General features: G+C 33.8%; 1 protein-coding gene and 2 non-coding genes across 8 annotated transcripts in view; all 3 read left to right on the top strand.

Moving 5' to 3' along the window:
* PCDH9 (protocadherin 9) overlaps positions 1 to 12,179 on the top strand; it is a 1,086,222-nt gene that overhangs the window by 180,104 nt on the left and 893,939 nt on the right. The gene's annotated exons all lie outside the window — the stretch shown is intronic.
* On the top strand, positions 4,946 to 5,004 carry MIR12385 (microRNA mir-12385). The gene has a single exon (NR_162955.1). It is a non-coding gene; the product is annotated as a microRNA mir-12385 (primary transcript).
* Positions 6,143 to 6,209, top strand: MIR7343 (microRNA mir-7343). The gene has a single exon (NR_127563.1). It is a non-coding gene; the product is annotated as a microRNA mir-7343 (primary transcript).

The raw sequence follows: 12,179 nt of genomic DNA, 5'->3' as shown, positions 1-12,179 counted from the left end.
CCTCAATTTCTTCTCTGTAAAAATGGGTATAATAATAGCATGTACCTTCCAGGGTTGTTGTGAGGATAAAATGAATTAATTTTTCATAAAATACAAACATTAAAGAACCATAGTAATGTTAGCCATTATTATGATCATTAAGCAGATTGCCTTGACAATTACTCCTCTACCATTATCAATCTTATCCTATCTCTTGACTTATTCTTGCTTCCTACAAAAATACTCATGTCATCCATCTGTAAAACATCTTCTGTCACATTATGTCTCTCTCCTTGTTTCCACTCCTAGAAAAAAAGATTCTTTTACTCATTGCCTCCATCTCCTTCCTTACCACTAAATTCTCAGTTTCTTAATATCTGGGATACTCATCACTCAAATGAAAATGATATCTCCAAAGTTACCAATGATCTATTAATTGCTAAGCCCTTGGCTCTTTGTCTCATTCTACATGAACTTCATAGAATTTAATACTATTACCTACTTCTTCCTCTCATATATATATATATATATATATATATATATATATATATATATATGTTCTCACCTTATGTTTTTGTGCCTTTGATTTCTTCTGGCTTTCCTGCATATCTGACACCTCTTTACCCATATTATTTGCTGGAACATCATCTATGCTTTGTTCTTGGCTGTCTTGTGGGAGGTTATTTTTGCTTCTTTTTAATGTACTCTTTCTCTTTTTTTATCCATTTGTTAGGCAGATAAGAGGATTTTCGAGTTGCCAAGAAAGCAAAATTTGTGTAAGGCAAAAATGAAGAAGAGACCTATTAGAAGGTTTTTGCTATGGCACAGTTGAATTTTAATATGGTCTCATAAAAAGACCTAGTAAAGGGAATGAGTCATTGGATATGGAAAAAAAAAAGATGGCAAAGCTGTTTAAGATTTTGTGGCAATAGAATAAAAAAAGTAATTGTTAATTGTTTGGATTTTGAGTTAAAGAAAGGAAAGGGCAAAAAGATAATCCCACAATTCAGACAATGAATATATACCATAGGCAGAAAATTTAGGACATAAAATAATAAACTTGGTTATAGGTATGTTCCATTTAAAACTCTTGCCAGACATTTAGGCAGGGATATTTGGCAGGTAGTTGGTGATGCAGGTCTTAACTCATGTAAGAAAAGCCTAGAGAATCACTTCTGAGAATTATCTGCAAAAAGAAGGTTGATTGAAACATGGGAGTAAATGCTGTTGCCAAGTGAATGATCTGAGAGAGGGGAGAGAAGAGTGCAAAGGATTGACTCTTATAGAACACCTATCTTAAGAAAATATGATGAGGATATAATGAAGATTGAACAGGAGCAATTAGAGAGGTGAAGAAGAATTTGCAGAATAATCCTTGAAAGTTAGTGTAAGGGAATACTGAGATAAAGACATTTCACAAATGTAAACATGAGTTGTTTTTAACAAATCTAGGGAGAACTTTTTATTTAAATTTCAAGTGAATAAGGGGTCAAATAACATTACTTTTCCTTTTTTATATTCCACGGTAATCATCTTTTGAACATGTTGAGTTAGGGAATATTCATTCAAGCTTGAGGTGGAGGGAGTTGTCATCTGAAGTAGATAAAATAATTATTTCAGTGGAAATAAAACTTTATTTTGCATTTGAAATCTAAAAATTCATGGTCCATGGCTTCACCTGAATATACATGCATTTGCTTTTTTTTTTTTTCAGAATTGCTTTCCAAAGTAGAAAAAGATCTAAACATAAAATTTAATGTCTGAGTCAATGAATTGATTTTGTTTAGACACTGGACACATGGGCCAGGTCTCATTTCCATTATTACATTCAACTACTGTCAGATTCACATTATAGTTTATCCTTGGAAAGGTTGACTTTTAGGTTATTGTTGACATTATCACCTAATCTCTTTAAATCCTTTGACATTAGCACTTCTTATTCTTAATCCCAATATACCACAATTCAGCAAATGAATAGTTTCTCAAAATGAATAGATTTAATTACTCTCCTGCCAGGAAGAAAATGTGTAATCAGAATGAAAGCTTACATAGAAAAAAGAAGATAGACCTTCTCCTTTCTTGGTATATAGTAGAGTTATCAGGGAGAAGTCAAGCAGGTCAAATTAAGAATTTGCACAACATATCTTCATCCTACTGAGTCTGGTCTTGGTGTCACTTCATTATTTTGCTTTCAGAATTATAAATTCAACTTAATAGTACAAATATTCTATATACATTTATCAAGTACTTGCTATGTACAAGGCAAAGAAAGTCAGCATGTGTTTATACCCCCCAAAAGGATAAAAATGGATAATTTCCTATTTACTACAATTTTTCTATATAACCACTGCTTTGCATGTATGCCAAAAGCTATGAATTGACTGTGTATCTAATGTATTTACCTCTGTATAAATGTTCTGTGGCATTTGTAAGAGAAAGAAAGTTGATACTATCTTCAAAAATGGTGATGACATTATAAATAATTGTATCTTTGGAGAGAGTAAAGGTATCATGTCTCTAGTCAGACAAGAAATATCTAAGACAATATTGTTACATTCATTAAAAGCTTCTTTGAAAATGTGATTTAATAATTAAAACCAGATTAGCAGTCAAATCTTAAGTACTTTGAAATCTTTAAAAATGAATATCAAGTATGAAACAGGAAGCATTTCTTAATATTCAGAATTATAATAAAGAAATCTCAAAATTATCATTACATATAAAATGTTAAGGATGAAGAAAATGTAACTGAAAATAGCTCTTTGTGTAACTGGAATTTGTTTGGAGACCTTGTTAAAGAAGTGGGTTAGCTAGATTTTAATGAAAAATACTTTGGTTTCTTTAATGAATTGAATGTGATTAATAATGTGAGAAATCAACAAGTTCTCAGACTTTATTAAACTCTGTTTTCACTTTTCATCAGTAAAGCATAATATCAGAGTTGGAAGCTATCTATTTTGTACCATTGCATTTTGAGATGTTAAATGAAAAATTCTATGTACCATATTGAAAATTGAAAAAAAAAAGAGATTTTCAGTGGTTTGTTGTCTATGAAAAACAAAGATTTTGTCAAAGTAACCTCAAAAGGCTATTGAAAGTATTTACTCAAACCTCCCCATCTCAAAATTTTAAAAAGATGATATTTCAAATTCATTTTTATATTTAGTTGTAAAATATCTCATTGTTGTCCTGAAGAAACTGGTTCTTATTGTTTCACTTAACAATAGAATTTAATAATACTTTTTATTTATTTAGTATTTTAAAAATAACTTTGACCTTAAAGCACTCTATTAACATTTCATATCTCCTGGAAGGTAGTAATGCATGAATATTGTTGACCTTTTTTTTTCTCAGGTTACATTTAAAGAAATTAAAAAGATACCTGTATTTGGTCATACATCAGCATTTTTGACCTTCTTGGTATTTGTTGAGCCCTAACATTTAGGGTTTAACCAATCACCTGCTATTCTTTCCTTCACATCAACTTCTTCCATTCTTATTGGTCACCTTGTTGCTACAATTTAATTGGAAGTGGATAAAGAACAGTTAGGAATACATAAAGTCAGCAGCTTATGCAGGGCTGTGACTGATAGTTGAGAGAGTGGGAGGGTGATACAAAGAAATGAACAAAAATTTTCAGGGTTGAGAGGGGCCAGTTATAGGTGGGCAGGCAAAATGGACTACTCTGAAGTCCTTGGACGTGGGTACCATTGCTTAAAATCTTTGCAATGCTACCTTTAATAAGCATGAAAGTGATAAATGCAAATTCTCTGCCAGAATGATTAATTCAAAAGTTTTTGTTGAATGCCTAACATGGACATAGCATTACATTCACATAAATGGAGAAAAAGAGCTGATCTTGATCTTTGCTTTCAAGAAAGTTGTAGTCTGGCTGAAGATACAACCCCCCGCCCCCTTTTTTTTTAATATTAGTAGATAGCACATGTTTTCAAAGTAAGATTGGGTCTTGATCTCCAGTACCATCATATATTAATTGTATAACTAGGAACAAATTACTTAACCCATTTGAGCTTCAGTTTTCTCATCTGCAAAATGGGAGCAGTAAAACTTAATATAGGGAACTCTCCAATAAGGAAACATTCTCTATCCATGTAGTTTGATTCCTTTTCTTCAATTTACAGTTATTACCTAGAACACCAAAACCTTAGGTGATTTGCAGAGGGTCATGCATTGAGAATATGCTAAGAAATAAATATTGTATGAACTATAAAATTCTTAAAAGTAATACTAATTCATTGTTTTTCATGCAAAATTATAATGAAACATTTCCCTCCTAGATTGACACTTATTACTTATTTTTATATGCTTTAAAATGCCTTTAAGCAGTATTTTGCAACAAAAACCACTGAAATTCTTAGAAAATGAATGACATTAGCATTTCCAGCCTACTGCCTTTGAATAGTTCTTATTGTTATGTAGATAAAGATCCTTTGAGGTGAGGAAGAAAACCAATAAATTTTAGTTAAACTTTAAAACTCTACTATCCTCTAGCCATTCAGTATATAGTGAGTCTATGGAAGCCCAGTGGCAAGATAAAATGACACTGAGCATCAGGAGAAAAAAAGAGAGAAAAGAAGCAAAGGGAAGATAAGAGGTAGCACTGGCCAAAGAGAACAGCTATTTCATTAGTTATCCTGGCAGTTGTTCAAGGTGGCCACTTCTTAATCAAAAAACTAAAGATTCACATTTTTATATGCACCTTAAAATTCCTGATAAGATGTTCCAAGTACATCTGGATACATCTTCCCATTTCATGCATCTTAATGGGTGGTAGTTAATAATTGAGACCATTTTCTTCTACGTCTGGTCTTCTTCCAAATCTCTCAGGTCTTTACATCTAAGCTTTGTCTGAATAGTTTAAAATCTATTACTGTAAAGGAATATGCTTATGTATAAGTAGTTGTCTCTGTGGTGCATTTTATATCTTTGTGACCTTGGCCAAGTCACTTAGCCTGTGTGGGTCTCCATTCTTCAACTTTAAAATGAGGGCCTTGGACTAAGTGACTTCTTAGGTACTTTCCATCTCTATATCTATGATCCTATGAAAGACACATGGAAGGCCTACTCGTCCTCTACCATAAAAATAAATAAAAATGGAAAACAAGGATCCATCATCTGTCTCTGTGATGACTAGAATTCTAGTATTGGGAATAATTCTTTTGGTTGTTGAACTGTTCATGGTTAATATATTGTTTCTTTGTGTTTTTCCTATTCTTAATACTTTGACATCAGCTCCATTTTGTTGGTGACTGGTAATTAGGAGCAGGTTCCAGTTCAATAAGTTGGGCCAGAGGATATTTCCTCTGAAGAGGAATGAATGAAGGGAGAAGAGAGCACCAAAGGCAGAAGGCTGCTGAAGACAAACTCTTTTTTTCACAATTTAACCTAAGCCTGAACTCAAATATTATGCCTAATTGGTGTGTTCTTTTATTATAAATATATTAGTCTATCAAGCATGAAGCATTTGCTTTCATTACTATTTTAGTTAAATTCCTTATATTCTATTGGCTCCATTTCTTTTTCCTTTTGTGATTATACCAAGACAGATGACTTCATTTAGTGATCAGTGTTTATAATTCATTTGTTCAGGCAGAAATACCCCCAATAAATGGACTGATGAAACTATTTTGATGTAAAAAAGTATCTTTCCACACAAAAATGTTTTCTTCCTACTTTTTGTTATTATTTTTTAAACAAAGGCATCTACTTATGTGAGTAAGGTCAGAGTAGATAATCTCTTTTGGTTTAAAATGATTGAATTCATTCAGCTATATTTGCAGATGCTAGAATTCCTTTTGGAAAGTGTATATAGGTGGTACATGGTAGACACTTAGAAAATGATTGTTAATTTTTTAATTGAAAAATATATTTTCAAATTTGTGTAACCCATCTTTATGCTTCTAGCCACAGAAAAGTGTTTCTTACAATTAAAAATATGTTTGGTATAGTATCTTTTTAAAAATATGTTCTTATATAGCATAAACAGCACAGCAGAAATATTTATGACTTAATTATGAATTTCTACATAATGTCATCATTAGGATAGCTTTCCCAGCACCTGGTGGAGGAGTATCTGATCCCAACGGGTCAGGGTGGGGAAGTATTGCTGAAAGAAAATGTGATGAGTGGCTTACCGGAGTAGTCATGGAACCCGGACGTGAGCGATGTAACCACCATATGTACGTAGCCCACTTCCAGTTTCTGTGGCCACTCTGGTCAGATTTGTCATCCTGATGATCGTAACTCCCATGGGGTGAGTGGGACTCCTTGGGGCTCCCTGACTTCCTTCCTCCACTACTCCTCTCCAGGATGCACCTTGGGGAAGCTGCCCCCACTTACCCTGTGGGAGTTACAGCCCTGTCCAGAGTTTTTACTCTGTAAGTTCACTGAGATATAAACCATTTCTGCTCTTGTTTCTATCTGATTTTTAAAAAAATAGAATTTAAGTCTAGTATCTTAAAGGGTAACATATATATGTTATTAAATAAATTAAAATAGGTTGTAAATGAATAATTTCATTTTTAATTGAAAGGTAATTTCAGATTTTCTAATGAAAATTATTATTTCCAAATACAGTGATAAGACTTGCCAGCACACAGGTCTTTCTCCCCCTACAAATTCTGTCTCTGTCTCTGTCTCTATCTTTGTCTCTGTCTCTCTCTCACACACAATATTATGCTGTGGTCGTTTTTCTGTTCCTTTTTATTACTTAAATTTTGGTAGACTTGTAAAATTATGATTATCATCATGTAAGAATGCTTTTCCCCAATTTCCTGACAAGATGCCAAATCCTCTGAGTTTATACCAGAGGTAATCCCAAGATCCAGTGTCAGTATAATCCCCCAAGACAGCTTAAATATTTATCATTCTTTCTTAAATCAAGAAATCCCTCCAGGTTCATACCAATCCCCATTTAAAACAAAACAAAACAAAACAACTTCTCTTTATTTGAAAACCCTAGAGGACTGTAGAAATGTGTGCCTTTTGGTTCTTTCTGTGGTACTCTAATTCAATACATAAAAGGTGTACAAGGTCATAAAATTATGCCTTTTGCAGAGAACTAGGGAAGAACCAAGGGAGAAAGTCATATTTATTGTGATTACTAGAAGGGGGCCTCAGTGGGTTAGGATTATTGTACTTTAAGTGAAATTGATTTTGTACACGATTTCATTTTAATCTAGTTTAGATGAATCAAATTCTACAAGGAACAGATATTTAATTTAGTATATTAGGATGAAAAGGACATCAGTTCAGAAAAGTTTAATGCATTTGATGTGATAAAAGCAGTATCTGATTATGAAGATTTTTAAAAATAATAATTCCTTGTTATTTCATTACTGCTTGAATAATTTCCTCTGCTCATAATATTTTTATTAAATCTAGGAAAGGTTTTAGTCTCTCTTCATGGCACCTAAGCTGATTGTCTCAGGAAAACAATATTAATCCAAGAAGAAAGGAATGGTTTGCTAAAAGTTATTACAGGAGGCTTTTTAGTCTTTTTCTGATCTATATATTTGGAGAGCAAACTAGACTTTTCCCCCCTTTGCTACTTGCTGCAGTCTGAGTTGAAACTGTCTAGTTACTAGCTGCAGTTGTAAACAGGGGTCTGTAGAAACCAATCTCCTATAATTTTCCAGTCTACTGTTTTCCAATATCAGGGAGTTAGAACACTTTGCAATTTTGAAGGAGATACTGTTCAACAGAGGTCTCTAGCACTTTAACAGTTGGGACCAGATGGAACTATTTTCTGAGGTTAACACCAGGGCCAGGGGAACTATCCAAGCAGAGAATAGAGACAAAAATGAAAATTCAGATGGTGGAGTATCAGATTTTTTTCTGTTGAATAATTTATAAAAAACTGATCTTGCTCTCTCACTTTCTCTCCATGTTTTTCCCCCTAAAGGAAGGAGTTTTGAAGCCTTAGATTATAAAGAGCAAATACTGTTGATTCATCAAATCCCCTGTAGCTCTGCTACCCATTTACAGTACATGTTTTTGTGTTGTGAGAGATGAATAGAGAATTCGCTATTATTTTCCAATGAAGAAATGTTGTTCTTTCTTTTATTATTTTAAAATGATTTTACCCAATTTTCAGACTGTGCATTTCCTATGCAAGGGAAACTATTTTACATGTTACACAGGATTGTGATAATGTTTTCTAGAACCTAAAAGAATGCCTTGCACATAGTAAGTACTTAATAAATGCTTATTGGTTAAATGATGGCTAGCATTTGATACACAAAAAATGGTAGCATTAATTTTTAACAGATTAGTTTGGTTTTGTATTGGCTAGGACTTCATATGAACTTCTGAAGTATGACTTCATAAATAAAATAAACAACTGTGACATAATAGATCAGAGAACAATAGGATTTAGATTTGGAAGAGACCTGGGAGGGTGTAAGATCAGACTTCAGTAGTTGGAATGGACCTCAGGGCTCATGTGGGGAGAAGGGGAGAAGCAGTGTAAGGTTACACAGGTAATATGTATTACAGTGGGATTCAGATGAGGTTCTTTGAATCCAAATCCAGAGTTCTTCCAATTTCATCAAGATTTGAAATTGCTTGAGACACACATAAGAGAAGTTAGGTGACTTCTCCAGAATTATATGGCTAATGTGTATGTGAGGCATAATTTGAGCCCAATTTTTCCCAATAATAATCTCAGCATTTTATGCATTGTGCTACCGTCTTCACTTTTCAGAGGAACATGATAGATATCCTCAGAATTCTCCATTTTAAGATGGCCTCATGCAGGTTGCTTCAATGTCTAGACTTTTCTAAAATATCCTAGAACCTATACATGTATAATAATGACCTAAGCGTCCATATATGAAAGGACAAGTAGATGAAGAATGTTGCCAGATTATAATATGGTCAGTAACAATGTATTTAGAAAAAATGTTTTCATCAGTATATGTGTCATTTGTGAACATTTATATACATACACACATACTTCACCCATACTCTCACCTATACAAACAGCATAGGAAAAGTAAAAGTAAATGATGAATTGTCCCAGAATTAAGAATACCAAAGAGTAGACTGAATTTTCCTCAAGAAAAACTCTCTGGATGACTCCAAGCTTCTTCCAAACTGAAGGTATGTCTTTTCAAAATCAATAGTTCACCAGTAAATTTTTATTAATCTTAATTTATGGAACATAATCATATAGAGAGCAATAAAAAGGTCCAGCATAGGTATGATAAGACTGGAATATATGAAGAATCCAAATGTCTGAAGGACTTCAGTGGAGAATGTCACTAGAGAAATGAAGGAACAAAATAGTCTTGTGGCAAATGTAAGAAATTACAAATAGACTGAATGAGTGCTCCTAGTGAAGTGTCAGGAGAAATTGAGAGAGACCCTTGGGATATTGGGTGGGCTACCTGTGATGGACATATAGGATGGAGTGGACAAAAGTGACCCAGTATGACTTGCCAGGGATGAGTTTAGAACTGTATCACTATTGGGGATCATATATATCAATGAACTCAGATTTATTTGTATACTCAAATAGGATAAATATTCTTTTCTAAACTTTAACATAATGTTTTCATACTATTATGGCATTTTTGTTAAGTTTAGAGAGGACTACTTTTTTTAGTATCATTACATTGAAGGGACTTGCTTCTTTCTACATTAGCATTTCTGATTTCATGCACATTTTTATATTACATATAGCAAATGTGTAATAAAAATGAATGGGTTGCTTCCTTTGTTTCTGGAAAGTACCCAATCTCCTACGCATTTGTGCATATGAGTCTTCTTGACCATCTGCTTGCAACCCTGGATAAATGTACTAATCAATATCTGTTTCTTCTTATTCAGATGTGCCAACCTTCTCTAAGTGTTAGGTAACAGTGGATTATACAGCTGCAGTATATGTAGCAATTTAGAACAGCAGGGAGATGACAAGAGGGGAATTTACCTTTTGTATGGTCCAGGTTGTTTCATTAAGAAATCCAAGACCGTTAACTTTTCCTTTCTCTTCACCATTTCTTAGGACATAATGAACAAGAAGTGAGGCAAAGCCATTTACTTTCTACAAAACGTTTTAAAATACATTCATTCTCTTTGAAATAAATACTAGATTTCTAGACATTTTTTTCCCTTGAGTATTCGATTCCATAGGTTTTAGGATCTATGTTAGAAGGTTCAGACGTGGTAGTATTCTTTTACTCCTTTAAAAAAAATCTATCCATCTGACTGCTCCAATTTCTTGTTCTTCTTTCACTATCTGTTTGGGGGCAAATAAGATTGATAGTCATACCTTAGTTCTGTGTCACCAGGGGTCTGAGTGAATCAGTGGAAGACGCCTAGCTAAAGCTCAAGCAACAAAACACTGGCTCGCTCCATGCCTTATCAGTAATCTTTGACTTTTACCAGCTGGAACTGCTGGAGTGTTTCACTTCATCTCCTTCCCTTTCCTCAAGATTCTGGGAGTAATGAGAATTCCCTCATCATTACAGACTGCAAGTCTCGGGCTGAGATTACATCAGTTCATTTAGCCAGAGCTTTTCAGGGACCTGTTGGCAGGAATTGATTTCCTTATTTTGGTCCCTTAGCTTTTGGATTCTGCCCAAAAGACAGATTCAAGGAAGTGAATTCTGCCCTTACCAGGTCTGTTTCTGATAATTACCTGCAAAATGTTACAGAATGTAAGGCAGTAGAGGGGCTGTTTTTCTTTATCTACAAACTCACCAAAAACAGGTCTGTAATATACTTAAAAAGTTCATTTCTGCTTTGAAATTTGTTGGGAGAAGAAGGACGGCAGAAGAAAAGAAAGGAAGAGAACATTATTCAAACTGATTAGTGTTGAAGTCAAAATATATTTGACAACTCCCCCCCCCAAATGAAACATCACCCCCCTCAGACACACACCTCCCCCAGACACATTGATTCAATACAAAAGGGTGGTAAAGACTGAATATTGGGTCAGATCTGTACCTTTTAATACCTAAAGTCATCGACATAGAAGGGACCTTAAAGTACACATAATCCAAAACCTTCCATTTTCAAGTGCATTAACAGAGGACCAGAGAAGTTCATCACATTTTCCAAGATCACATAGGCTGTTAATAGCAGGACTGGCAGGTAGAAAAATCCTAAGGGCTTAATGACATCAATTGCAGCAAGCTTTCTGCTGTGCCAGGCTGAGAATGATGCTTAATTTATTTTATTTTATTTTTAACCACAGTGGTTAGAGATAGGAATACAGCAGTTTCAAACAAATGTCAAGTATTATACAAATAATGACTGCTGAGTTATTTCATAAACATGAACAACATGTATTTCTAAAGGGGGCTTTCATGACTAGGGCTAGATGAGAATCCAGAACATTACTTTTGGTAACCCACTGAACATGTCAACTCCTCCTTTTTCTTCTACTATGAATGCACTAATGATTGGTTGTCTAAAGAACCATCATCTTGTTAGTCAGCTCATACAAAATATAATTTTGTTGGATACTTTTGTTCCTGTTATGGCTGTTACTCAGAAGTTGGGAGCACTGGGCCACATTTCATGCCATGTGATCCTGTTTTTTCAATGATACTCTTAGGTAGGTGAAATGAAGTTTAAATTAGCATCAAAGGCAAAAATCATTAATGCCATAGAATTTATTTGTTTATCTATTTATTTTTTCAAATGGAAAATTTTTATTTAATTAATTAATTTAGAATATTTTCTATTGCTATATGATTCATGTTCTTTCCCTCCTCTCCTCCTAATCCCCCCCATAGCCAATATGCAATTCGGGTGGGTTTTACTTGTGTCATTGATTAAGACCTATTTCCATATTATTGATAATTAGTGTCATAGAATTTAGAACCCATTCATTTTATAGATGAGAAAACTGAGGATAAGGATGGGGGATTAAAGTCCAAGTTTCTCAGACAGAAAATAACTGAGCTTACCTGCTTGGCTTCTTCTGACTCTAGACCCAGATTTATTTTTACTAGATGTGTGTGCTGCTTTATGACCTGAAGAATATGTAAATAAGTGAGTAGGGCAATCCTAATCATTTAGCTTTGAAGGTCAGGGAAGAGAAAGGGATTTTGATTGGATTATGCATATTTTAATTTTACATCTTTTTTTTTTTTAGTCCTTTACCTTCTGTCTTAGAATCAATACTAAGTATTGGTGTCAAGGCAAAAAAGCAGTAAGGGCTAGACAAT

Source organism: Monodelphis domestica, chromosome 8 (genome assembly GCF_027887165.1).
Source record: "Monodelphis domestica isolate mMonDom1 chromosome 8, mMonDom1.pri, whole genome shotgun sequence".
NCBI classification, from domain to species: domain Eukaryota; kingdom Metazoa; phylum Chordata; class Mammalia; order Didelphimorphia; family Didelphidae; genus Monodelphis; species Monodelphis domestica.
This window is presented reverse-complemented; position numbering and strand designations above follow the sequence as displayed.